Below are 24,582 nucleotides of genomic sequence, written 5' to 3' on the forward strand. Positions count from 1 at the left end.
GAGCAGCCTGCCCCTCCCTCTCTCCTCCCAACCAGGCAGCAGGCAGGGAAGGACACGAAGAACCAGCCCGCCTGCCGAGCCTCTCTGAAGCCGGGAGCAGGCAGGACAGGGAGAGGGAGGGGCTGCTGGGCTGGCTGGAGAGGAGCGCGAAGAACCCCCCCCATCCCTGAGACCACGGGGCTGAGCATCTGACTGGCGGCAGAAGGAGCAAATCGACTGAATGGAACCTGGAGGAGGCGTTGGAGAGGACTTTCTCCAATCAGTACCTCGATCTGTCCTTCTTCCTGTCCCTGGAGCCAGCCGATTGGTTCTCTGCTATGGATTTCCTGTTTGTGCTCCGCCCACAGTTCTGTGTGGGAGGCAGCTTTATTCATTTTCAGTTTTGGCGATGGCGAGGACGGGCTGGACAGGGATCAACTGTAAGTAACTCATTTCAAGGATAAAACTGTGCTGAGAAAGAGTAAGAGGTTCATTCTTATAGGCAGAGAGATGGGGAGGGAAGTAAGGAAATGAAGGGGGACCAGGCAGTGATGCACCGAGATAATTTGGGAGTCTGGAACTAGAGGCCTTTGGAGGGTCCCCTTCCCTCCCCCACCCCGCCAGATAAGCATCGTCCCCCCCCCCCACACACCCCATGTTACATACGATATATTTATGCAAGTATGCATTAGCAGACACATTTCGGCACAGAACAACATATTTGCCCCCCACATATTTTTTCCCCCACGCTCCCTTCTCTCTCTAAGTTTCCCGGCGCAGGTCACAATCCTATTCGGACACCTGACACATCGTTGGTCGGCAGCACAGCACATATTCCGTCCCATGAAGTGAAGCTCTTTCTCTGCAGTTTCATCCTGTAATTACATCCTGTAATATAGCTGGAGGGGGGTTTACAAGTAAAAGTAGCTGATTGTAGCAGCCAACTGAGACTCCTCTCTGTGAGGAAGCCAGATAAATGATAAGGAGTTGGGAGAAGGCAGCATCCTTCACAGGACAGACACTGGTCAAACCTCCCACAGCACTCTGGTCATCAGTGGCCTTCCCTAACAACTCTCCTCCCCCTGCAGACACAACTGCCTCCCTGCCTGACTTGAGTTCCTCCCTCACAAGGGCTGGGTGTGTTTCACCCTCTTCCTCCCACCAAGACCCCAAACAAGACTTCCCACCACCTCCAGCTGTACCAGTGTAAACCAGTTTGAATCAAGGTATCCCAAAGGCTGGGTTGTTTTCCACAAGAATCTGCTGCCAGAATATTCTGGCTTAGCAATAGTAGGAAAGAAGCTCCCAGTTATGGATGTCTGAGGGTGAAACGTCAGGGAGGGAATCTCTCACTTCCTCTTGCTTGGGCATGCCACACACCCACCCATTCATGGCTGCTTTCCTGCCTTAATTATTTATCTATCTATGTTTATACCAGCCTATATAAAATCTCAGGGCAGTTTCCAGTTTAACTAAACAACAACTCAAACCTAAAAATCACGTAAAGGCAACTTAAAATTACCACCAACTAAAACAGCACAACATTTCCCCATTCACTGGGTGGGCTCCTCTCCTCCTGCTGCCAGCACTTCCAAACTCCCCTCCCTGCTTTCCTGCCTTGCATTTCCCTTCCAGCCTCCACCCTTGCTTCTGGGCCTCCCCTTCAGCCCACTGCCCTTTGCATCAAGCCAGTTTAAGCCTTTTCATTCCAGTGCAGTCAAAATCGAGGGTTAAGATCTGTTGTTCTGTGCAAAGCATTCTGCTCTCAGGACTTCCTGGCTGAGGAACTCCCCAATGTGGGGGTGTTATTGGAGAATGTGTGTGCATGTTAGCAAGAGGGGTAATTTCTAGCTTGTGACTTCCTGGTTCTGAATATAGGTGCCTGGTAAATGGTCCCTCTAATTTCCCCCTTCTCTGTGTGGAATGAGGTTTTTTTCTGGGCAGCAGTATCAACCCTTTTCTACCCCTTTTCTGTCACCCCCACCAATGGGAGAAAGCAGAGGCTCTTGGCAAAGCTTGGAATGAATTTATTTATTTGATTTATATACCATCATTCCAAAAATGGCTCAGGGAGCTTTACATCAAAATAAAAACAATTAAAATCAATTAACAGTTAAAACAGTTAAACAATTTAAAAATCCAGGAGAACCAAGCTGAACATTTGCAACAGTTTAAAAACATTGGAAGGCCAGGCCAGACAGGCTTTAAGGGCTCTTCTGAAGATCAATAATGAACTCAGATTATGGATTTCTGCAGGGAGGACATTCCACAGCTCAGGAGCAGCTACAGAGAAGGCCCAACTTTGAGTCGCCACCAGACATACTGGTGGTAACTGGAGACGGACATCCTCAGATTACCTTAACGTGCAGTGGGGATCATGCAGAAGAGGGCACTCTTTAAGGTACCTTGGACCTAAGCTGTTCAGGGCTTTAAAGGTAATAACCAGCATTTTGTATTTTGCCCAGAAACATATCAGCAGCCAGTACGTTTCAAAACAGGCATAATATGGTCTCTCCAGGTTGTCCCAGAGACCAATCTGGCTGCCACATTTTGAACTAACGGAAGTTTCCAAACCACGTACAAAGACAGCCCCATGTAGAACGCATTGCAGAAGTCAAGCCTGGAGGTTGCCAGTTGATGCACCACTGTTTTGAGGTCATCCTCTTCAAGGAATGGACGCAGCTGTCGAATCAGACTAAGCTGATAGAAAGCACTTTTAGCCATGGCCTCCACCTGATACCAGGGTGAGGCTTGGGTCCAGGAGTACCCCCAAGCTGCGTACTTGCTGTTTCCGGTGGAGTGTAACCCCATCCTAACTCATGGGGAGATATAACTCATCCCTCAAATTCTGAGCCCATACAATGAGCACCTCAGTCTTGCTTGGATTCAGCTTCAAATTGTTATCCCTCATCCAGCCCCTTACTGCCTGTAGGCATGCATTTAGAGAATGAGTGCCATTTCCTGATAATGATGAAAAGGAGAAGCAGATTTTGGTGTCATCAGCATACTGATAACACCCAGCACCAAACCTCCTGATGACCTCACCCAGCGGTTTCATGTAGATATTAAAAAGCATTGGTGACAGAATGGAGCCTGAGGGACTCCATATAACAGCTCCTGTTTTGAGGAGCAGCTGTCACCAAGCTCCACCATCTGGAATCTACCCGAGAGATAGGAGCAGAACCACTGCAAAGCAGTGCCCCCTATCCCCAACTCCCTCAGGCGACCCAGAAGGATACCATGGTCAATGGTATCGAATGCTGCAGAGAGATTGAAAAGAACCAGCAGTGTCAGACTCTCTCTGTCGATTCCCCGGTAAAGGTCATCCATCAGGCTGACCAAGGCTGTCTCAACCCCATAGCCAGCACTAAAGCCAGTTTGAAATGTGTCTGGATAATCAGTTTCCTCCAGAACTGCCTGGAGCTGGTTGACCACCTATCACCTTGCCCAACCAAGGGAGATTGGCCTGTAATTATCCATCGCTAAGGCATCAAAGGAAGGCTTCCTAAGAAGTGGTCTAACCATTTTCTAGAAAGTAAGTCCATTGATTTAACTGGAGCTTACTTCTAAGTACACACAAACGGGAATCGGGACCAGCAGAGATCCTAGGCAAGACTGTGGGCTCCCTTTTCCCCCTTTCTCCCAGCCACTCAGCAAAGCATAGAAAAAATTTACTGAGATTGGGGTTGGGCATGAATAGCGATTTGAGGACAGATTCGAAGAGCAGATTGGGTAGCATTAAAAGTGAGGAGAGCAGGTCTGCACTTGTTCCTCCACTGCTCCACGCAGCTTCCTGCTGCTCCAATATGCCCCCTAACACCACTCTTGTGGTGGCAGTGCAGCAGCATGGGTTCACGAGTGAGCTGCCAGCAGTGGGAGAGGAAAGTGGTGGTGCCAGCATATAGGTTTGTGGACTGGTGGGGGAAGAAAATGGCGGTGGCAGGCGGGCGGGGGAAGAAAATGGTGGCAGCGGGGAGGGGGTTAAAAAAGGGGGGGTAACCGAGAGGGAGCGGGGAGAACCAGAGGTGCAGATGCTCTGCTCCCGGCCCAGCTTGTTGAAATTAAAAGGACAATTTAGGTAATACCTAATTTGTTCTTGTATATATTTCTCTAAGGCATACCTGTCGCTAATCCCATGTGTGGCAGCTCTCGTGAGAGTTCACGAGTGAGCTGCCAACAGGGAGAGGAAAGTGGTGGTGCATGCTTGTGGACTGGTGGGGGAGGAAAACGGCAATGGGCTGGTGGTTGGTGGGCGGGGGAAGAAAATGGTGGTGGCGAGAAGGGGGTTAAAAGGGGGGGGGGAACCAAGAGGGAGGGGGAAGGATGGGGGAGAACCAGCGGTGCAGATGCTCTGCTCCCAGCCCAGCTTGTTGAAATTAAAAGGACAATGTAGGTAAGACCTAATTTGTTCTTTTAATTTTTATAGGGCTACTTTGAGTAATATTCCTCATATCAGCCATGAACTATTAAGCAGAGCCTATGGCTTAAAAGAGCGAAATAACACCCCTCCGTCTGATGTCAGACACAGGGGCGTGGTGCGGGCACGGCGGGTGGCCCCTGAGGGGCAGCGGCCCGGGTTTTTCGAACCCATTTGTGCAACGGTAGCTCTGCCCCTTCTCTTGAGGCCCTGCTGCTAAGCGAGCTTCCTTTAGGGAGAGAGTGTTACTACTTTTACCCGCTTCACATTCCAGGATGTTTCCCTCCAAAACCCAATTTTTAAATACTTATTTAAATTTATATACCGCCCAACTCTCAACGACTCTGGGTGGTGCACAAAGTATAACAAAATCACAAAAATTAACAGAGTTTAACAAGATCACAATGAAATCACAAGAACAAGGAAGCAATATATTTAACAACCTTGAAAGGCGATGCCATTTCAAAGTTAGATCCAGCACAATCAACAATATATATTAAGGATAGATTCAGAAGTCCAATATTCTGCCCCAGCCCTCAGTCCTGCCCCCAAAGGCCAGCTTCGGCGGCCACTCCAACAGCTGTACCACTGCCCCAGCCCTGGGCCAGCCACACCCCCACTGCTCTCACCAGCAGGGCCCAGCTGGCCACGGTGACCCCCACTCATCCAGGGAAAGGAGCAGCCTGCAGGCTTCAGGTAGGAAGGAGGTAGAAAGGCCAAGGAGTTCAGCTTCTGCAGTCCAAGAAGGATGGTCCCAGTCCAGACCTTTCAGGCCACACAGCAGACAGGAGGGAGGCAGATGTTCAGACCCCTCCAGTAGCTCCTGCAACTTCCTCCAGATCTTCCTCTTGCCTGAGCACTACCTCCACCCTTGCCGGCTTTATAGCTTAAATTCTTAAAGTGATACCATCATTATCACCGATTCTCCGCCCTTTTAAAAAAAGTGTGCGTGTTTTAAAGAAAGAAAAGAAAAATGAAGTATGTATTTGAAGCAAACAAAAATTACCTGCCTCTTTTGGGGTGTTCTCATACATACAGTTTTATAGCAATCATGAGGTGGGATCACACTGCTGCTGTCTCATCCACTAATTTCATTAAGTTTTGTATTTTTGAAGAAAACTGTGAGTTCATTTTAGTTGAAGGAGTTACAGAAATGTGGGTGTTCTTGGGGAAGTGCTACCTTGTTCTTTGAGACCTGCTTAAGTATCATATTACAAAAAACCAAAAACCTTGAGTTTAAGATGAGAGTTAAGATGCTCTACATTTTCACTTGTGCTCTGAAAAGAATTGCAAGTTAATGTGCTTATCTTAACTTCTGTGCCATATAAGCTGCAAAAACTTGGTCCAGTCTGGTATATGATGATGGCTTTAGAAATGAGTCTCCATGCACCCACACTTTGCCTTGATCAGAGATGCATCTGGCACAGATTCATTGGGCATCTCTACAAAGGGATTGGGTAAGATGCACTTGCCCACCACCACCACTCAGTGTTGCTGAAGTCTCTCTCTGATGATCCTCTTCTGAGGCACAAAAAGCAATGGCTCTCTCTGCCATCTTCCTTTCTTACAGGGACAATCCTCAGTCACTAGTCTTTCTTGTAAAGTTCCTGACAGCGGCATTACAATATTAATACTGAAGAGAGAAAAGGGTCCTGGCTTCCCAAGACTTAACAGACCCACCTTCTTTTAAGAGTGTGATTGGAGGAACGGCAAGGAATTCCCAGGAACTGCTTTGGAATACAGGGAGCTGGAATACCGAGGAGAGGAATTCCAGGGAGCTGGAATACAGGGAGATGGAATACCGAGCAGGCTATGAGGGTGAAAGCACTGAGGAATGCTGGGGAAAGACAGAGCAGAAGAGGCTGGGAGAGGATGCCACCAACTCAGATGGACAGCGCTTTAGGCAGTTCTTCTGCCAGGAGGCTGAGGGACCCCGAGAGATTTGCAGCCAACTCCACAGGCTTTGCCATCAGTGGCTGAAGCCAGAGAGACACACAAAAGCTCAGATGCTGGACCTGGTGATCCTGGAGCAGTTCCTGGCCATCCTGCCCCCAGAGATGGAGAGCTGGTTGAGAGAATGTGGAGCAGAGACCAGTTCCCAAGCGGTGGCCCTGGCAGAAGGTTTTCTCCTGAGCCAGGCAGAGGACAAGAGGCAGGAAGAGCAGCAGGTGAGAACATTTCTTTCATCTGGGTAGCTCCATTGGTCTGAAGATGTGAACGAGGTGAGACCAGATGAGATTCCTGGTAGCCCAGTTTCGGGGGAGAAGCGTTTCTGGAAAGGTTCTCTCATGTCCTTTCTTTTAGCTGTGTGAAGTTGTGACAAAACGGGGTTTGTTCTATGTTTTCCTGGGACTTTCCCTCAATAGAAAGATTACTCTGATCCAAATCTAGGAGCACACCATTCTTTTGACGTAAGCTGCCACCAGTTAAAGAGTGATCCAGAGCCACTGACCATGCTTAGACATGGCTTCAACAACCTAGAACTGTCTGGCTTGGGCCTTACAGGACACTGTCCACATAACCCAGCTCCAGACCAGGGATTCTCAGTGTTGGGTCCCCAGATGGTATTGGACTTCAACTCCCATAATCCCCAGCACCAGGGACCTATGGTTGGGGATTATGGGAGTTGGAGTCCAGTAACATCTGAGGCCCCAAGATCCCTGCTCTAGACCAACTGGACAGTAGAGAATGACTTTACGAGGCACCTGGAGAAGATTTTTGCAAGTAACCCTCCATTACATTAACTAAATAACTAGTGCTGAGTTTTACCTTAGTCTAGCCATAGGCCAGTCCTTGGCTGAGAGAGCATCAATCTCTACAGCTTTGCCCCTGGAACACCCATTTGCAAATGGGAAATGGTGAATGCTGGCCAGGCCCTTGCCATCTATTTTTATAGCCATTACGGAGGGGGAAGCTTGTCCTCCTCTTCCCATGATAGACAGCTCTTGGATCCACTGAGAAGGCCTGGTGCATCTCTGATGTCCCTCTGGTGTTGGGATTTCTACTCCGAACTGGAAGTTCCTCCTCCTTAATGGGCCTAAATTTACATGTTTAAAGGAACGGCACCTGTTACCTGCTGTGAAAAAGGGCTAAGTCTTGTACCTTGATGGCCTTGTCCCTTTAGTGACAAATGAGTCTGTCCCCTTTCAGTAACAAAAGGGAGGAATGTCCCCCATTCAGAGCACTCAGAGTGGAATGTATTTGTAAGACATGATTGAGATAAGCTGGAGATCTGCATTTTGTCAGGGAGGGTTTATTCATGGTGATATGAAATGTCTTTCCTTTTCATTAAGAATCAGACAGTTGCGCACAAAATGGAATAAAACAGGTATAAAATTGGTGCAAATCCCTTAAGGCAACTGAAGACACAGCAGCCCTGTATAATTTAGACATAAGACCTACCATCATCACCTGGTTGAAATTATTTAAACATTGCTACCTCCCAAACACTTGTGAAAAAATACTGCTTTCTCTTGCACCTGAAAGTCAAAAGAGGTGGAGCAGCGAGGACCTCCCTGGTACTGGAATTCCACCTGCATGGTACCACTGCTGAGAAATCCCTGTTCTTGGGTACCTGACACAGTGAGCGGGAGCATGTTGCAGCATCACCAAGGAAGGTCTTGGTGGTTGCAATGGGAGGTTGCTGTGGCAGAAGCAATCCTAGATGGAAACCATTTCCTAATACGTCTCCTCATTCCCTTTCTGGTCTTCTAGGGACAGAGGAGCTCAAGAGCAGACAAAGATTTCTCTGAGTGTCCATCGGATCCCAAACAGAATCTGCTCTTCAGGGGGATGGTGGAAGAGGGTGACAGAGGGGCCACCTTGCCAGGTAAGAAGGAATGGGGTGTGTATTTCAACTTGCTCTGCCTCCCTCCTGAAATCCAGGGGCTGCTTTTACATTCCAATTCCAGTTCTCTGGAGACACAAGCTTCTCTCCATCTTCTTGCTCTAGATTAAGAATGAGTTTACTTTCAACATGCAGGACATTCAGTTGTGCAGTCTGGTGCTTTGAACTGTGCCCAAGATCCAGTGTGGGAAGCAAATGGAGAAGAGAGTATTTCATTGTATTACTTGACTTGATTTGTTCCCCCAAAGTCAGCCCTCATAGTAACATATCCAAATGTAAAAATGGCACAGAAATATTTGACACAGAACTTGTCAAGAAATTTGCCTGGGCCTCCCTATCACAGAAGCATCCGCCATCACAGATACAGCAGTGGCCTCTTGAGGGGAGAGCCATCCTATCCGTGAGCAGCACAGAGGACTTGGTGAGTGCCAGGCCTGGGCAGAAGTTGCAGCTCACTTTCAGCAGATGTAAGTGTGTGCAGTGCTGATTCGCTGAATGTCTGGAGTGGGCCAGAGTCAACAGGATAAATGGTGAATAGTGCATGTTTTGGGGAAGTCCAAATATTTTTGCCTGTGACAAAAGCTCTCTAGAGAGGGGGCCACTCCCAGCTCTTGGGGAGGATTTTCTAAGGTTGAAGCATGTTAAATAGAGAGTTGTGAAGCAAGGCCTTTCCAGGAGACCTACATGAGTGAGGAGGGGGGAGGAACCCAAGGGACAGAAATCCACCTCTGAGGTGTGCAGGTTCCAGGTCGTTAAGGGCTTCAGCGGTTATTCATGTAAAGTTCTGGTTTGGGTCTTTAAAGCCATAAATTAACGGGCCCAAGATCCCTGAAGTTTCCCCTGTAATGTAGCAGCCTGCCTTACCTTTAATATCTTCTTCAAAGACTACCCTTCAGTTTCCCATCTTTTGATCAGGGCCTTCATGGTTGTGGCTTCTTATCTCAGAATTCCTGAAGCCCGCCAGTTTAATCAAACATGCACCCTGCTTGCCTGTTGGCAAGAGCTGAAGATGCTTTTCTTCTCACTGGCTCATTATTGAGTCACCAAGTGCAGTGTTCCCACTAAAGCGTGCGCGTGCTCACACTTTTTTTGATGTCCCTGTAATTTGAGATCCCGCTCAGGTTGAATCAGGAAGGCCCCAATCTGAATGCATGTGCGCACACACTTTCTTGATACTGCCGCCCAGAACAAAACTCATTCCACACACAGATGGGGAAAAAAGAACACTGCCCAAGTGCGCATTCTCCCGGCCCTTCTGGGGATGCCACAGTATCGCAGGTGCAATTCTCCCCAGCCATCTTGCATACCCTATTGTGCAAGAGAAGGAATAGTCCAGGCTGCTCCGGAAGGACTCTGTAAGATCAAAAACATTCTGCTGATATTAGTGTTTACAGTTTGCCTGATAGACTCTGTTCTGACTATTTTACTGAACTTTTAAATTGTTTCCAATGTTTATGTCATCATGAATTAGATCTCTTTTGTCCTTTTTGGTCATCTTCACAGGTGGTGAAGCCACATTGGTCCTTCCTCCCAGACCTTCTCTTTTGGGCCAAGCAGAAACAGCTTCTGGGCAACGGAACCAGGTAGAACAAGGCTCCTGAAGGAGGAGCGGAGGGTGCAGCCTGGGGGCCTCTGTCTGCTGTGCATCTCCCTGGGCCTGAAACCATCCGCCATCTTCCTCTCACTTAGGCTGCTCAAACATCCCCATTGAAATGCTACTGGGGAATCGTTGTTAAGGCAAAGGCGCTGGGCAGGCCATGCCCCTGCCCTGAGCCATTCGGGCCCCCCTCCTACTGGAGGGATTGCTGCCTATAGTGCGAAGGAAGCATTTATGACCAGGCTTTGATGCCGCAGAGTTCACAACAACTGACGAGCAGAGGATCATAGAATTTATTGAAATTGTGCAATAGAGGGAAGTGGGACAACTCGCCGCAGGGAACAATGCAATTCTCCCCCACCCCCGCAAGCCCATCCTGGCACTTTGGCTTTTGATCCGGAGGGGACCAGCGGGAGGGAGGCGAGAGGAAGCTAAATTTCCACCTACCACCCACCAAAGACAAGACAAGCTTGCGGGGGGGGGGGGGGAGTTGCGTTGTTCCCTGTGGTGCGTTGGACATGGCGAGTTGTTATAGAACCCATGAGAGAGTATAGTTCGTGTTTATACTTACTAATGCATACAATTGGGGTTGGCCAGCCCCAAATGTAGCGCGAAGATGGAAAAGGCCAGGAGTTCTAAAATCAATTCAAACAGTAGTGAAACAAATGGCAACAATGGATTTCCCCTACAGCCAGGCTGGTTCACATTCACAATACCATTAGGTCCTGTGCGAGGAGACCCATTTCACCTCACTGTTGTTCTCTTCCTGGATTGCTACACTGTCCCTAAGGAGGAAATGTTTTCACCTTCCGTCAGGGACCAGCAGGGACCTTGGAAGAGGTGGCTGTGCACTTCACGGAGCAAGAGTGGGCTCTGCTGGATCCGGACCAAAGGGCTCTGCACAGGGAAGTCACAGAGGACATCTGTGGGCATCTGGCCTCTCTGGGTAAGCCTTCCCTTTACTGTGAATTGTTGATCTGTATTGGTCAAGTGGAAGGCAGTCATTCAGGACGTCAAGTGTGAGTCTTTATTCCTTGGATGCACAAGGCCACGTCTAAAATTCAAAAGGGCACAGAGCAGAAGCTTTCGTGTCTCGCAGCCTTGGAATCATGAGGACTGCCTTGCTAGACCTCCTCTAGTTCTGGTTTTGCTATCTAATTGGGGGATCAGGTTCCTCAATTGTTCTGACAAGATCCATTTTCCCACTTCTATCTTGGAGCTAAGTCCACACTTAAAGGAAGTCCCCGTTCGTGTTGAGCAGGAGTTTTCTCAGAAGTTTGAAAGGCGGTACATCTCTTAGTTGGAGTAATGATCAATATTTCCTCACATTCAACTCCTCTCCTCCCCCCTCTTGGAATTCATGGAACACCCCTAAGGCCAAATCTAGTGTAGGATGGCTTTTGTTCATTAAAAGGGTCCCACTTATTCCCATTCTCTCTGGCTGGGATAGCACAGAACTCTTTATTCAATGTGTGTGTTCCAGTTGTAATAGGAATAGTTGCTACCTATCCTAAAGCCATGAATCAATTCCATGAGATCCCACAGGTTGCCAGTTGCAGCCACATAACAGAGACTCTTAATGTCTATCATAATCCTCATAGAGATCTTCATCTATGAGGAACTGCATTGGGAAGCAGGATAGGCCTCCCAGTGAAGAATGTTGCGTTCCTTTTCTCACATAGCAGTAATTTGGGTTTCTTCTGTGATTTGAAGCTCCATTTCTCCCTCATTGGGAAGTTCTCTTCATTACTGCAGGTGATAGAGGGGAGAGCAAGAGAAAGGGTGAGCAGCTGGGAATGAAAACGGAAGCAAACTGTCAGCGAGTGAAGAAATCTGTTGAGCCTCAAAAATCTAATGTCCCTGAAATTCCAGTTAAACACCAGGATTGCAAAGGAAACAGAAGGAATAAAAACTCTCTAACTAATAAACTCACCAGGAAATCAAGCTTGAGTACACATCCAAGAATTCGGGAAGATGGGAAAAGATTTGAATGCTCACAGTGCAGCCAGAGCTTCAGTCGCAATTCTATCCTCCTTTCCCATCAACGAATCCACACTGGGGAGAAACCATATCAGTGTTCAGAGTGTGGAAAGAGCTTCAGTTATAACTCACACCTTATTTCCCATCAAAGAATCCACACTGGAGAGAAACCATATCGGTGCCTAGAGTGTGGAAGGAGCTTCAGCCAGAGTATACACCTTACTTCCCATAAAAGAATTCACACAGGGGAGAAACCATATCAGTGTTCAGAATGTGGAAAGAGTTTCAGTCAAAACTCACACCTTACTTCCCATCAAAGAACCCACACAGGGGAGAAACCATATCAGTGCTCAGAGTGTGGAAAGAGCTTCAGTGATAGCTCAGCATTTATTATTCATCATAGAATCCACACAGGAGAGAAACCATATCAATGCTCAGTCTGTGGAAAGAGCTTCAGTCACGGCTCAAGCCTTGCTTCCCATCAAAGAATCCACACAGGGGAGAAACCATATAAATGCTCAGAGTGTGAAAAGAGCTTCAGTGGTTGCTCAAGCCTTGCTTCCCATCAAAGAATCCACACAGGGGAGAAACCATATCAATGCTCAGAGTGTGGAAAGAGATTCAGTCATAACCCGAACTTTGTTTCCCATCAAAGAATCCACACAGGGGAGAAACCATATCAGTGCTCAGAGTGTGGAAAGAGCTTCAGGATGAGCTCACAGATTATTATCCATCAAAGAATCCACACAGGGAAGAAACCATATCAGTGTTCAGAGTGTGGAAAGAGCTTCAACCAGAATGCAAATCTTGTTACCCATCGAAGAATCCACACAGGGGAGAAACCATATCAGTGCTCAGAATGTGGAAAGAGCTTCTGTCATAGCGCAAGCCTTGCTTCCCATCAAAGAATCCACACTGGAGAGAAACCATATCAGTGCTCAGAGTGTGGGAAGAGCTTCAGGGTGAGCGCACACCTTATTACTCATCAAAGAATCCACACAGGGGAGAAACCATATCAATGCTCAGAATGTGGAAAGAGCTTCAGTCAAAGCCCAGGCCTTGCTTCCCATCAAAGAATCCACACTGGGGAGAAACCATATCAATGCTCAAAGTGTGGAAAGAGCTACAGCAGCAGCTCAAACCTGAAGAAACATCAAAGAATCCACAAAAGGGTGGAGACCATATTAGTTTCCAACATATAATCCACACATGCTTTCTCGCTCATAGAAATGTAGAATGTTGCAAGAGTTTAATCTAGAGATCAAACCTTAATTAACATCAAGGAAGATATATACTAGAGAGACTATTTAAATATTCTGTGATTGGAAACCCCTTGGACAGCAGCTTTTTTATCCTCTGACATCCGTAAGGCATCAGCATGCATTTTTACTTTGAAAAGACATCTGCCTGAGAAACCAATCCAGAAGAAGTGTGAGATTTGCATTATGTATTCAGCTGCATCCTCCTGTGACTGGGGATGATGGGAGTTGTAGGCCCACAACATCTGGCTGCTTGGGTTTGACCTCCCTGCTTTACAGTATATCGCCATCCATGTTCCTGGGAGGGGTTACATTTCTGAGGTGAGTCAGATTGCCAGCAGATCTTGAAGACAGAGCAAAGCAGTTAGTCTGAGTGGGGAATTAATTCCAGGTGAGTGGCTCGGCTTGTAGGATTGGTCACATTCCGAAGGGGAGTCAGATTACCAGTAGATCTTGAAGACAAGGCTCTGACCAGAGGAGCTTTGCCAACAGGGTTTAGCAGAGGTTTGGCAAGGAATTTGGTGGGCAGGCCCAGAAGTGGTCCGCCTTCATCACAGAGGAGACAGGCAGCACAAGAATAAGGTGAATAATGCCCTACTCCTGTAATTTCCTTGGAGGACAAAGCTTAAAACCTTTAATTAGGTAACAACTGCAGCCAATATGTAGTTTCAAATAAACAAGCCCTATATATTCTAAATAGCCGACCATGGCAGTCATTTATCTCTCAGCCTAACTTACCTGACAGGGTTGTTGTGAGGATGAAAATAACCATGTATACTGTTCTGAGCTCCTCAGAGGAAGAGCGAGATAGAAATGTCATAAATAAATAAATAAATAAATAAATAAATAAATATGTTGTGAAGGTAGAATGCCAGCAGCGTGTGTGTGTTTCCTGATGTATTTCACTGAGTGTTGTACGCATGACTGTCTGAGGGGCAAAAGTCATGGCTATGCGTTCAGTGCAGAGTTCCTGGCCCTCAGGGAACAGGTTTGTTCCCTCGAAGCCAAGTTGGCTGACTTGGAGAAGCTCAGGCAGGCAGAGAGGTTTGTGGAGGAAACTCTCATGGATGTGGTCGAGGCTTCCCACTCCCAGGCTGATGATGCTTTTGCTGCAATGTAGAATGAAGGTCTCGGGTAAGGAGGACATTGGTCCGAGGAAGAGGGAAACACTCCCTTAGCAGGGACCCTTTCCTTGGGTAATGTACCCATATCCTCTCGCACAGAAGATACTTTGAAAGACCGGCGGTTCGGCCAGTTTGATGGTGGGGGGATAACGATAAGAAGTGGGGATGGTGCTCTCCCCACCACCTGCACTCCATATTTCTCCCGCTGACGCTGTTCTCAAAAACAGTCCCACCTGTGCAGCAGTGTACCTCCTTGCTGCCCTGGTACTTCATGGACTTGAAGTGGCACATCCCTAGTGGTAGGTCTTGTGGCTCAGGTAAGTGTGGCTGCTGTGTCTTCATTTATTTATTGTCTCTTCATCTTCCTGATGGAAGAAGAGCTGGTCTTGTGGTAGCAAGCTTGACTTGTCTCCATAGCTAAGCAGGGTCTGCCCTGGTTGCATGTGAATGGGAGACTTGATGTGTGAGCACTGCAAGATATTCCCCTCAGGGGATGAAGCCGCTCTGGGAAGAGCAGAAGGTTCCAAGTTCCCTCCCTGGCTTCTCCAAGATAGGGCTGAGAGAGATTCCCGCCTGCAACCTTGGAGAAGCCGCTGCCAGTCTGTGAAGACAATACTGAGCTAGATAGACCAATGGTATGACTCGGTATATGGCAGTTTCCTATGTTCATATTTGTTTTTACTAGTTGTACAGCTGTTTTTATATACTGTGTTAGCGAAGGTTCCCACGTATGGACTTTTGCTCTGGATTTGCAGCTTTTTTAAAACCCCTGCTACAACTGTTTTTGTACTGGAGGGTGTATCCAGAGTACCAGCGATCATGCAGCAAGTGCAGAGGGGCTCAAATCACTCAGTGGCAGGTGGTGACCTACAGAGATCAGACAATCAGCACACGGTGGGTGGGACCTAGATGGCCATAAGGCAGGAAGAGAACTTCCTTTGGTCAGAGAGAGAGAGGGAAGAAGAAGTTAGGCTGGAGGAGAGAGCAGCAGAGATGGGGTCATGAGGACTGGCTGCAAGAAAATCTCTCTGTAGGCCCGGGGAAAGCCAGGAAACTTGAATCCTCTACTATGGGTTTGGTGAATTCAAGGGGAAAGGAAGCCTGGGCTTTTGGCTTTCTGGAAGTTTAACCTAGGGAACTGTTTGCTAGTCAGTCTGTGTTAGATCATTATATTTGTGCGTTTTGCATATCTCAGATACTGTTTTGAGTCTGTCCATCTGTAATGCAACTGAGCTAAGAAAGGCTGAGCCTGCGTCCATCCAACAGGGTGTTGTCAAAGACTCTGAAACTTGTAAAAGTGCTTCTGGATTTTCCCACCTCTCTGTTCTTTGCAACGGGTGGGGAGGGGGTAACTCTTTTTGTAACCTACTGAGTATTTTTTAGCTGTAACTAAAAGCTGAGAGAGCCTCAGACTGAAGCAATCTGTAGTATTTTGAATAAAGTTTATTCTTCCTTTTGTTCTTTGCGTTTTACATGCTTCTGAGTGGATTTTTGGCTCAGGTTTAAAAGGGGTTTTTCCGCTCTGGGGCAACACATGTCTCAAGTTTGATTGTTCAGCAACTCTACTAGCTTCCTCACCACTTGTAGGCTGCATGTGGAACCTAGGAGCATAGGAAGTTGCCATATACTGAGTCAGGCCATTGGTCTATCTAGCTCAGTATTGTCTACCCAGACTGGCAGAGGCTTCTCCAAGGTTGCAGACAGGAATCTCTCTCAGCCCTATCTTGGAGAAGCCAGGGAGGGAACTTGGAACCTTCTGCTCTTCCCAGAGCGGCCTCATCCCCTGAGGGGAATATCTTGCAGTGCTCACACATCAAGTCTCCCACTCATATGCAACCAGGGTGGACCCTGCCTAGCTAAGTGGACAAGGGGCAGATCCTGCTTAGCTTAAGGGGACGTCATGCTTCCTGCCAGAAGAACAGCTCTCTTACTATCCAACCTTTGTAATTTCCTTGCAGGACAAACCTAAATACCATTAATTGGCTGACAACTGTACCCAGTACCTAGCTTCAAAACCCATATACTCTAAATTGCCAATAAAACTAATCATGAAGGTAGGATGCCAGCAGGGGAGGCGCTGCTTCCCAGTGTATTGCACAGAGTGTTGCCTGTATGACTGTCTGAGGGAGAAGTCGTGGGTGCAAAGTGCTCTTGGCTCTCAAGGAATGTTTGTTGCCTTGAAGACAACAAATGATTGTAAGGGGATAGCACATGCCAACACCAGGTGAGGGACTCAGTATAGGTGTGTATAGACCAATGACAGAAGCCTCCAAGCTAAGATGGGTGAGCTGGAGTACTTGGTTACGAATGGAAACAAATATAGTGGATGTAACAGAAACCTGGTGGAATGGTGAGAACCAGTGGGACACGATTATTCCTGGAAATAAACTCTTTACAAGGGACAAGGAGGGGAAGAGTGGCACTTTATATCAAAGAAGGGATAGATTCCAATAAGCTAGAAAAACTAGGTGGACTGGTGTCCTCCACAGAATCATGATGGGTAACATTACAAGGACTAAAAGGAAATGTGTTAATAGGGACATGCTATCTCCCTCTGGATCAACGTGCTGAGAGAGAGGCAGGGCAGTAATAATGGGTGACATCAACTCCCCTCGCATAGACTAGGCAAATTCACATTCAGGTAATGACAGAAAGGCCAAATTTCTAGACATGCTAAATGACTGTGCCTTAGTTAGCTGTGGAACCAACCAGAGGGATGGTGACCTTGGACTTAATCCTGAGTGGTGCCCAGGACCTGGTGTGAGATGTCAGATTTGCAGAACCATTGGGTAGCCGTGAGCACAGTGTGATCCAGTTCAGCATATATGCAAATGGAGAATTAACAAGGAAGTCCAACACAGATGTGTTGGACTTCAGAAGAGGAAACCTCTCAAAAATGAGGGGACTGGTAAGAAGGAAGGTGAAAGGGAATGTCAGGAGGGTCAAATCACTCCAGAAAGCATGGAACTGATTTCAAACTACAGTGCTAGAAGCACAGTTGGAATGTATACCAAGAAGGTATAAAGTGAAGGAGGGGGATGGGACTGTAAAAATGGTCATAACTATTATTTTTAAAGGAAGGTGCAAGATCTGCCACCGTTGCTGTTGCCGTCTCCTGTACCACCATGACACCCCACTGGAGAGGGAACAGTACAGCCTGGGCATGTTCTGTGCCCCTGACTCCCCCCCCCGTGCCACCCCTCACTTGTATCCCTTAATTGGGCAACAAAATGTTGGCAACCATACCTGCAGTACAGTCTTAAAGTACAGACAGTACATGTTTTCTATTTTGTTTTATTGATTTTAATTTAAACTGCCTTGAGCCACTTTAGGAAGGGCGGTAGAGACATTGAATGAAAGAAAGAAAGAAAGAAAAAGGCTTTTATAGGTACAAGAACCTTCTCTGAGGTTCTCTACAAGAACTTTATTCCCCAAGAAGACACACACCATCCTGATCACTTCCAGTCTTAAGTACAGGCATAAGAACAGCCCTGCTGGATCAGGCCAAAGGCCCATCCAGTCCAGCATCCTGTTTCGCACAGTGGCCCACCAGATGCCACTGGAAGCCACAGGCAGGAGTTGAGGGTGTGCCCTCCATCCTGCTATTACTCCCCTGCAACTGGTACTCAGAGGCATCCTGCCTATGAGGCTGGAGGTGGCCCACAGCCCTCCGACTAGTAGCCATTGATAGACCTCTCCTCCATGAAGTCATCCAGACCCCTCTTAAAGCCATCCAGGTTGTTGGCTGTCACCACATCCTGTGGCAGAGAGTTCCACAAGTGGATCACGCATTGTGTGAAAAAGTACTTCCGTTTGTTGGTCCTAGACCTCCTGGCAATCAATTTCATGGAGTGACCCCTGGTTCTAGTGTTGTGTGACAAAAAATACAAAACAACAAAAGCAGACACAGGCAGCGTGAAACCAAGTTTTTCTGTTGCATCTCCACTTGAATCGCCCAGTTGGCTCAGTCGAAACAGACATGCGCTTTTCCTCTCAGGGGCTGGGGAGGGGGACATTGCTCTCTGCTTAAGGAACAAAACCACTCTCGCCAGAGCACACAAGGACTCCCCGAGGCTCCCCCGCTTACTTCTCAGACGCTCTCGCTCTTTTTTTAAAAGCAGATCTCTGATCCTTCTTTCCAGCCCAAAGAGCAGAGCAGCTGAAATCAACATTGCCCTGAAAAGGTATGGACGGAACAGAAACAAAGAAACAAATAGCTGGGAGCCAATCAGCTGCCTCTTCGTATGAGCAGGGGGCGATAGGAGAAGAAGCGTCAGTCCCTGCTCCCCCCCCCCGCGAAAAGAAGGATCAATCTTGACGAACAAAGGGGGGAGTTTCTTCTTCTTTCCTGCTTTCTTTTTTTCTGCCTCTGTCAAGCATATTCACAGGGGCTGCCTGTGACATTTTCACCCTGGCACCTCCGGCCCGGAACTTCCTCTTTGCTTGGGAAGGTCCCCCGGAGAGTCCTTGCGTGACATCCCCTCTCCACGGGACATGCGGGGCCTCCTGCTCGCGGCTCCCCCCGCCCTTTGGGCTGACTTTCCCAAAGAACTGAGAATGACTTCCTGCCTACAGAGCTTTTGCCAAAAGCAAGAACATTTGAGTTGCAAAGGCATCTGCTGGGGACCCGAGCAGGCGGAGGGGAGGAAGCTTTAGAGTGGCCGCTTACTCCTGAGTAAAGCCTAGTGTATAATGCGACTGTCTTCTAGTAAAGGTGCAGGGGACTCTCTCTGCTGGTTTTGTCTCTCTGAGCTCTCAATGTTAATTAGCGTCAATAGCAACATCGACACTTGTAAAAAAAAAAAAAAAGTATTTAACTTCTCCATGTCCACAATTGTTCTTAGCTTTGAACAGAAGTTTTCCTTGCCAAGAGCACATTCCCTAAGTCCAGCTGCTCGGCCTCCCGCTTCTTAGCCCCGGAAGAAGCCCCAAGCATCCTCTGCCAAATCCCTCCAAAGCCAGCCCATTTCCTGCAACCCCCCTACATAGTTTATATCATTTCAGGGCCGTCCTTTCGGTGGGGGGCGGTAGAGCAAGGCGATCATCGCCCCCAGCCCGAGCAGCCTGCTCCTCCCTCTCTCCTCCCAACCAGGCAGCAGGCAGGGAAGGACACGAAGAACCAGCGCGCCTGCCGAGCCTCTCTGAAGCCGGGAGCAGGCAGGACAAGGAGAGGGAGGGGCTGCTGGGCTGGCTGGAGAGGAGCGCGAAGAAGCCCCCTCCCATCCCTGAGACCACGGGGCTGAGCATCACGATCTGACTGGCGGCAGAAAGAGCAAATCGACTGAATGGAAAGTGGAGGCGGTGTTGGAGAGCACCTTCTCCAATCAGTACCTCGATCTGTCCTTCTTCCTGTCCCTGGAGCCAGCCGATTGGCTCTCCGCAATTAGTTTCCGGATGGTGCTTCGCTCATAGTTCTCCGCGGGACCAAGCTGGATTTTCCTCCAGTTGGCTGCTGAGGAGGGGCTGGACAGGGATCGTCTCTGAGCAACTGTAAGTTCTCTATTTTGAAAATAAATTTGTGCAGAGGCTGAGAAAGTATAAGAGGCAGAGAAATGAGGAGGGAGAAGAAGGAAATGCAGGGGGACCAGGCAGCAGTGCACCTAGGTAATTTTGGAGCCTGGACCTAAAGGACTTTGGAGCGCTCCCTCCCCCCCAGCCTCCAGTTAAGCTTCATCCCCCTACACACACACAATATTTTTAACTTCTTTTCTTGAGGGCAAAAACAGCAACTGAACTCACAAGACTGTAAGGATATAAAACTGGTTTATTTATGCAAGTGTGCATTAACAGAAACACTTTAGCACAGAACTTAACATATTTGCACCCCACATATTTCTTTCCCCACTCTCCCTTCTCTCTCTAAAGCACCTGGCATAGGTCACAATCCTGTTCGGACACCTGGCGCAGTGTGGGCTGGCAGCACAGTGCGGTGACCACAGCACCCAGAACAGATTAATGAGGATTTGGGGGCCCCCAGGGGGTGTGGCGGCCCTAGACCTTGAAGTCCAGGGGTAAGAATGCCTCTGGGAGCAAGGAGAGAGAGAGAGAGAGAGAGAGAGAGAGAATTCCTTCTATTCAGTTTCTCCACCCTGTGCAGAATGATATCAATCTCTTTCACATCTCTTCTTCTTCACATTTTTCCTAAGCTTAGAATCTCCACGTGCTGTAGCCTTTACTCCTAGTGAAGAAGGTTCAGTCCCTTGATCATGTTAGTTTCCCTTCTCTACACCTTTTCCAGCACTGCAATGCCTATTTCAAAATGGGGAGATTAGAGAGAGATTGTGAAACTAAATATTTGTGTATTGGATTAATACATTTTAAGTTAAAACACGTGTTATTTAGAATAAAACAAACAAAAAATCTTGTTAGGAAAACAGATGTTGATTTTTCTTTCAAGTATCAACAGTATTCTCCATCTAATAATCATCCAAGAGGGTTGCACTCCCCTTGCAGGAGCAAGTATACAGCTTGGGAGTATCGCTGGACCTGGCTCTGCTTTTGGAAGCTCAGGTGGAGGCAGTGGCCAGGGGTGCCTTTGCACAGCTTTGGCTAGTGCGCCAGCTGTGTCCCTTTCTGGAGAAGGCCAATCTGGCCATAGTTACCCACACCTTAGTCACGTCATAACTGGATTACTGTAATGCACTCTATGTGGGGCTGCCCTTGAGGAATATTCGGAAACTGCAGCTAGTGCAAAATGATTTTATCTGGAGCTGCCCACTAGGATCACATCACACCCATTTTGAAAGAGCTGCACTGGCTGCCAGTTTGTTTCCGGATCCAATTCAAGGTGCTGGTTTTGACCTTCAAAGCCCTTAATGGTTTGGGCCCTAGATACCTGAGGGACCGCCTGTGCCCAAGGGTTGCTGCCCACTCGACAAGGTCATCTGAGGGTGCTCTGTTCCAGGTGCCAATAATGAGGGAGGCTCGGCTGTCATGTACATGGGACAGGGCCTTCCTTGTTGCTGCCCCCAGACTCTGGAATGCTCTCCCAGTGGCTATTTGCGCCTCGGTCTCCATCACAGCTTTTCGAGAGCATGTAGAAACTTGGCTTTTTACCCAGGCTTTTATGTGATTGGCTCTACTGCTGCTTCTTTGTATTTTGCATGGTTATTTTATGAGTGTATTTTAAAATCTTTTTTTAGTTAGATACCTTTTTTTGATATCTTAGCTTAATATTTTAATTGTGTAATTTTTATAGTCTTGTTTTAATTTTTCTATGTGAACGGCCTTGGTATTGTTTTGATGAAAGGTGGTATACAAATTTAACAACAAATACATTTAACAAAAAATAAATGGCCACAAATAGATGATTATTCATTTAACTGTTTGAAAACGTAAAAGGGTGCACACACAGGTAATGATGATATGGGGGCTGAGCTTACCCTCTGTGACCCTGCCCATAGGAGAGACTGCAGAGAAGACAGAGGCTTGTGGAGGCAAACAGAGTGAAGGAAGGAAGGGAATGAAGTGATAAAAAGGAAGGAAGGAAGGATATTGGGGTCGGGGAGAGAAGGAGATAATAAAGGGGGCGTGGAGAGTGAGTGAGAGAAGGAGGAACTGGGGGAAACATAAGACAGTTTCCTATGTCAAGTCAAAACAAAAGCAAGGGCAATCACAGGAATACAACCCACCAAAACAAAGGGGAAAGAACCCACCCGTGACTGAGGCAGAGATATATAAAAGTCATATATTGCAAAAGACAATATATCTTTTGCGGGGTGTAGTCTGTGACTGATTATACCTACATTCTATTGAGGCTACACTTGGCTGGACATTTTTGGAATCTGATACCTTTCAACTTCTGCACGGACTGTATTGAGACCACATCATCCACGATATCTTTTGGCAGCCGTGTTTCCGACGTCATCTTCCTGTGCCAGCTGAGAGTCCTACCTCCTTCATTTAGGTCTTGAGCAAGCCCCTTTTGCCTTGTTTCAGGAATATCTCCTCCAGCTGTCTTGACCATTATTATTATACATGTTTCAATTTGAATTGTCATGTTTGGTTTAATTATTAATTTTCTTACTTTTGTAAGAAATAAGAAATTATCTTACTATTTTTCTACTGATTATCAATACATATTTCTAACTGTCTTTTGATATATGACTTTTATATATCTCCGCCTTATGTCAAGTCAGACAATTGGTTCATCTATCTCAGACTCGTCTACACTGACTAGCAGTGACTCCAAAGATTAGGTAGGCATCTCTCCCAGACCTACTTGTAGATGGCAATGAGTGAAGCTGGGAGTCTCTTCTCTGCATGCAAGCAGATGCTCTACCTCCAAGGTCTGGCCCCATCAAGTCTCCCATCCAGATGCAAATTAAGGCAGACCTTGCTTACTGGTGTCCCCCTTGGGATGGGTTTGGCTATGGGGCTATGGCTGTCAAGGTAGGCAAGCCTGTGCTGGCTGTCATGGAGAGTTCCTGCACCTCTGAATTTGCAGCCACATAACTGCCAAGAATACCAAAAGATCTCTTTGCTCTTTGGACAGTTTCTCTCTTCAAGGAAGGTCTGCCCAGCCAGGAAGATCTGTTCAGTCCCGTGAAGTGGAGCTCTTTCTCTGCAGCATTACATCCTGTAAGACAGCTGGAAAGAGGTTTACAAGTAAAAGTAGCTGATTGTAGCAGCCAACTGAGACTTCTCTCTATGAGGAAGCCAGATAAATGATAAGGAGTTGGGAGAAGGCAGCATCCTTCACAGGACAGACACTGGTCAAACCTCCCACAGCACTCTGGTCATCAGTGGCCTTCCCTAACAACTCTCCTCCCCGTGCAGACACAACTGCCTCCCTGCCTGACTTGAGTTCCTCCCTCACAAGGGCTGGGTGTGTTTCACCCCCTTCCTCCCACCAAGCCCCCAAACAAGACTTCCCACCACCTCCAGCTGTACCAGTGTAAACCAGTTTGAATCAAGGTATCCCCAAGGCTGGGTATTTTTCCACAGGAATCTGCTGTCAGAACATTCTGGCTTAGCAATAGTAGGAAAGAAGCTCCCAGTTATGGATGTCTGAGGGTGAAACGTCAGGGAGGGAATCTCTCATTTCCTCTTGCTTGGGCATGCCACACACCAACCCGTTCATTGCTGCTTTTCTGCCTTAATTATTTATCTATCTATCTATTATATGTTTATACCAGCTTGTATAAAAGCTCAGGGCAGTTTCCAGTTTAACACTAAACAACAACTGAAACCTAAAAATTGCGTAAAAGCAAATTAAAATTACCACCAATTAAAACAGAAAAAACATTTCCCCATTCACTGGCTGGGCTCCTCTCCTCCTGCTGCCAGCACTTCCAAAGTCCCCTCCCCGCTTTCCTGCCTTGCATTTCCCTCCCAGCCTCCACTCCGGCTTCTGGGCCTCCCCTTCAGCCCTTTGCATCAAGCCAGTTTAAGCCTTTTCATTCCAGTGCAGTCAAAATTGTGGGCTAAGATCTGTTGCTCTGTGCAAAGCATTCCACTCTCAGGACCTCCTGGCAGAGAAACTCCCCAACGTGGGGGTGTTATTGGGGAGTGTTTGTGTGTGTGTTTGCAAGAGGAGCAATTTCTCACGTGTGACTTCCTGGTTCTGAACATAGGTGCCTGCTAATTCGTCCCGCTAATTTCCCCCCTCTCTGTGCGGAGTGAGGTTTTTCCCCTGGGTGGCAATATCTAGGCAGTATGCACGCATGTGCATTCAGAGTGGGGCCTTTCTGATTCAACCTGAACTGGATCTAAAATTAACTGAGTGGACATTAAAAAACCCACCTTGTGAACGTGCACACATTTTAGAGGGAACACTGTTCTCCATTTTAAAGCTGCCCAATATTTTTGAATCTATGCACATTTCATGCAAATCCCTATCTGGGGGGAGGACTCTATCTATCTCTCTGTATATAAACATGTATAGGATTGGGACAAAGGACCCCATGCTAGGAAGTTCCAAAGAAGTCTAGTTCTGTAGACAATACTGAGCTAGATGGACCAATGGCCTGACTCGGTAGAAGGCAGCTTCCTATGTCTCTATGCATTCGAAAGTAATCATATTGAAATGAAAAGGACAAGTTAGGTAATACCGTTGAATCTTGAGGCCCTGCTGCTAAGTGAACTTCCTTTAGTGAGAGGCTGTTACTACCACCCCTTCACATTCCATGATGTTTCCCTCCAAAGCCTAACTTTGATTCTTAAAGTGATACCATTACTATCATCATATTTCTCCGCTTTAAAAATGAAAAATGAAGTATGAATTTGAAGTAAACAAAAATTACCTGCCTCTTGGGTGTTCTCGTTCACTCCTTTAGCAAATCATGAGGTGGATCACACTGCTGCTGTTTAGTCCACTAATTTCATTATGTTTTGTATTTTTGAAGAAAACCGTGAGTTCATTTTAGTTGAAGGAGTTA

The 24,582-nt window shown here is 47.3% G+C and overlaps 1 pseudogene; it reads left to right on the forward strand.

Annotated features, from left to right (window-relative positions):
- Positions 1 to 391: 391 nt before the first annotated feature.
- LOC128341665 (zinc finger protein 420-like) overlaps positions 392 to 24,582 on the forward strand; it is a 41,685-nt pseudogene continuing 17,494 nt past the window's right edge.

This window comes from Hemicordylus capensis, chromosome 2 (assembly GCF_027244095.1).
Source record: "Hemicordylus capensis ecotype Gifberg chromosome 2, rHemCap1.1.pri, whole genome shotgun sequence".
NCBI classification, from domain to species: Eukaryota; Metazoa; Chordata; class Lepidosauria; order Squamata; family Cordylidae; genus Hemicordylus; species Hemicordylus capensis.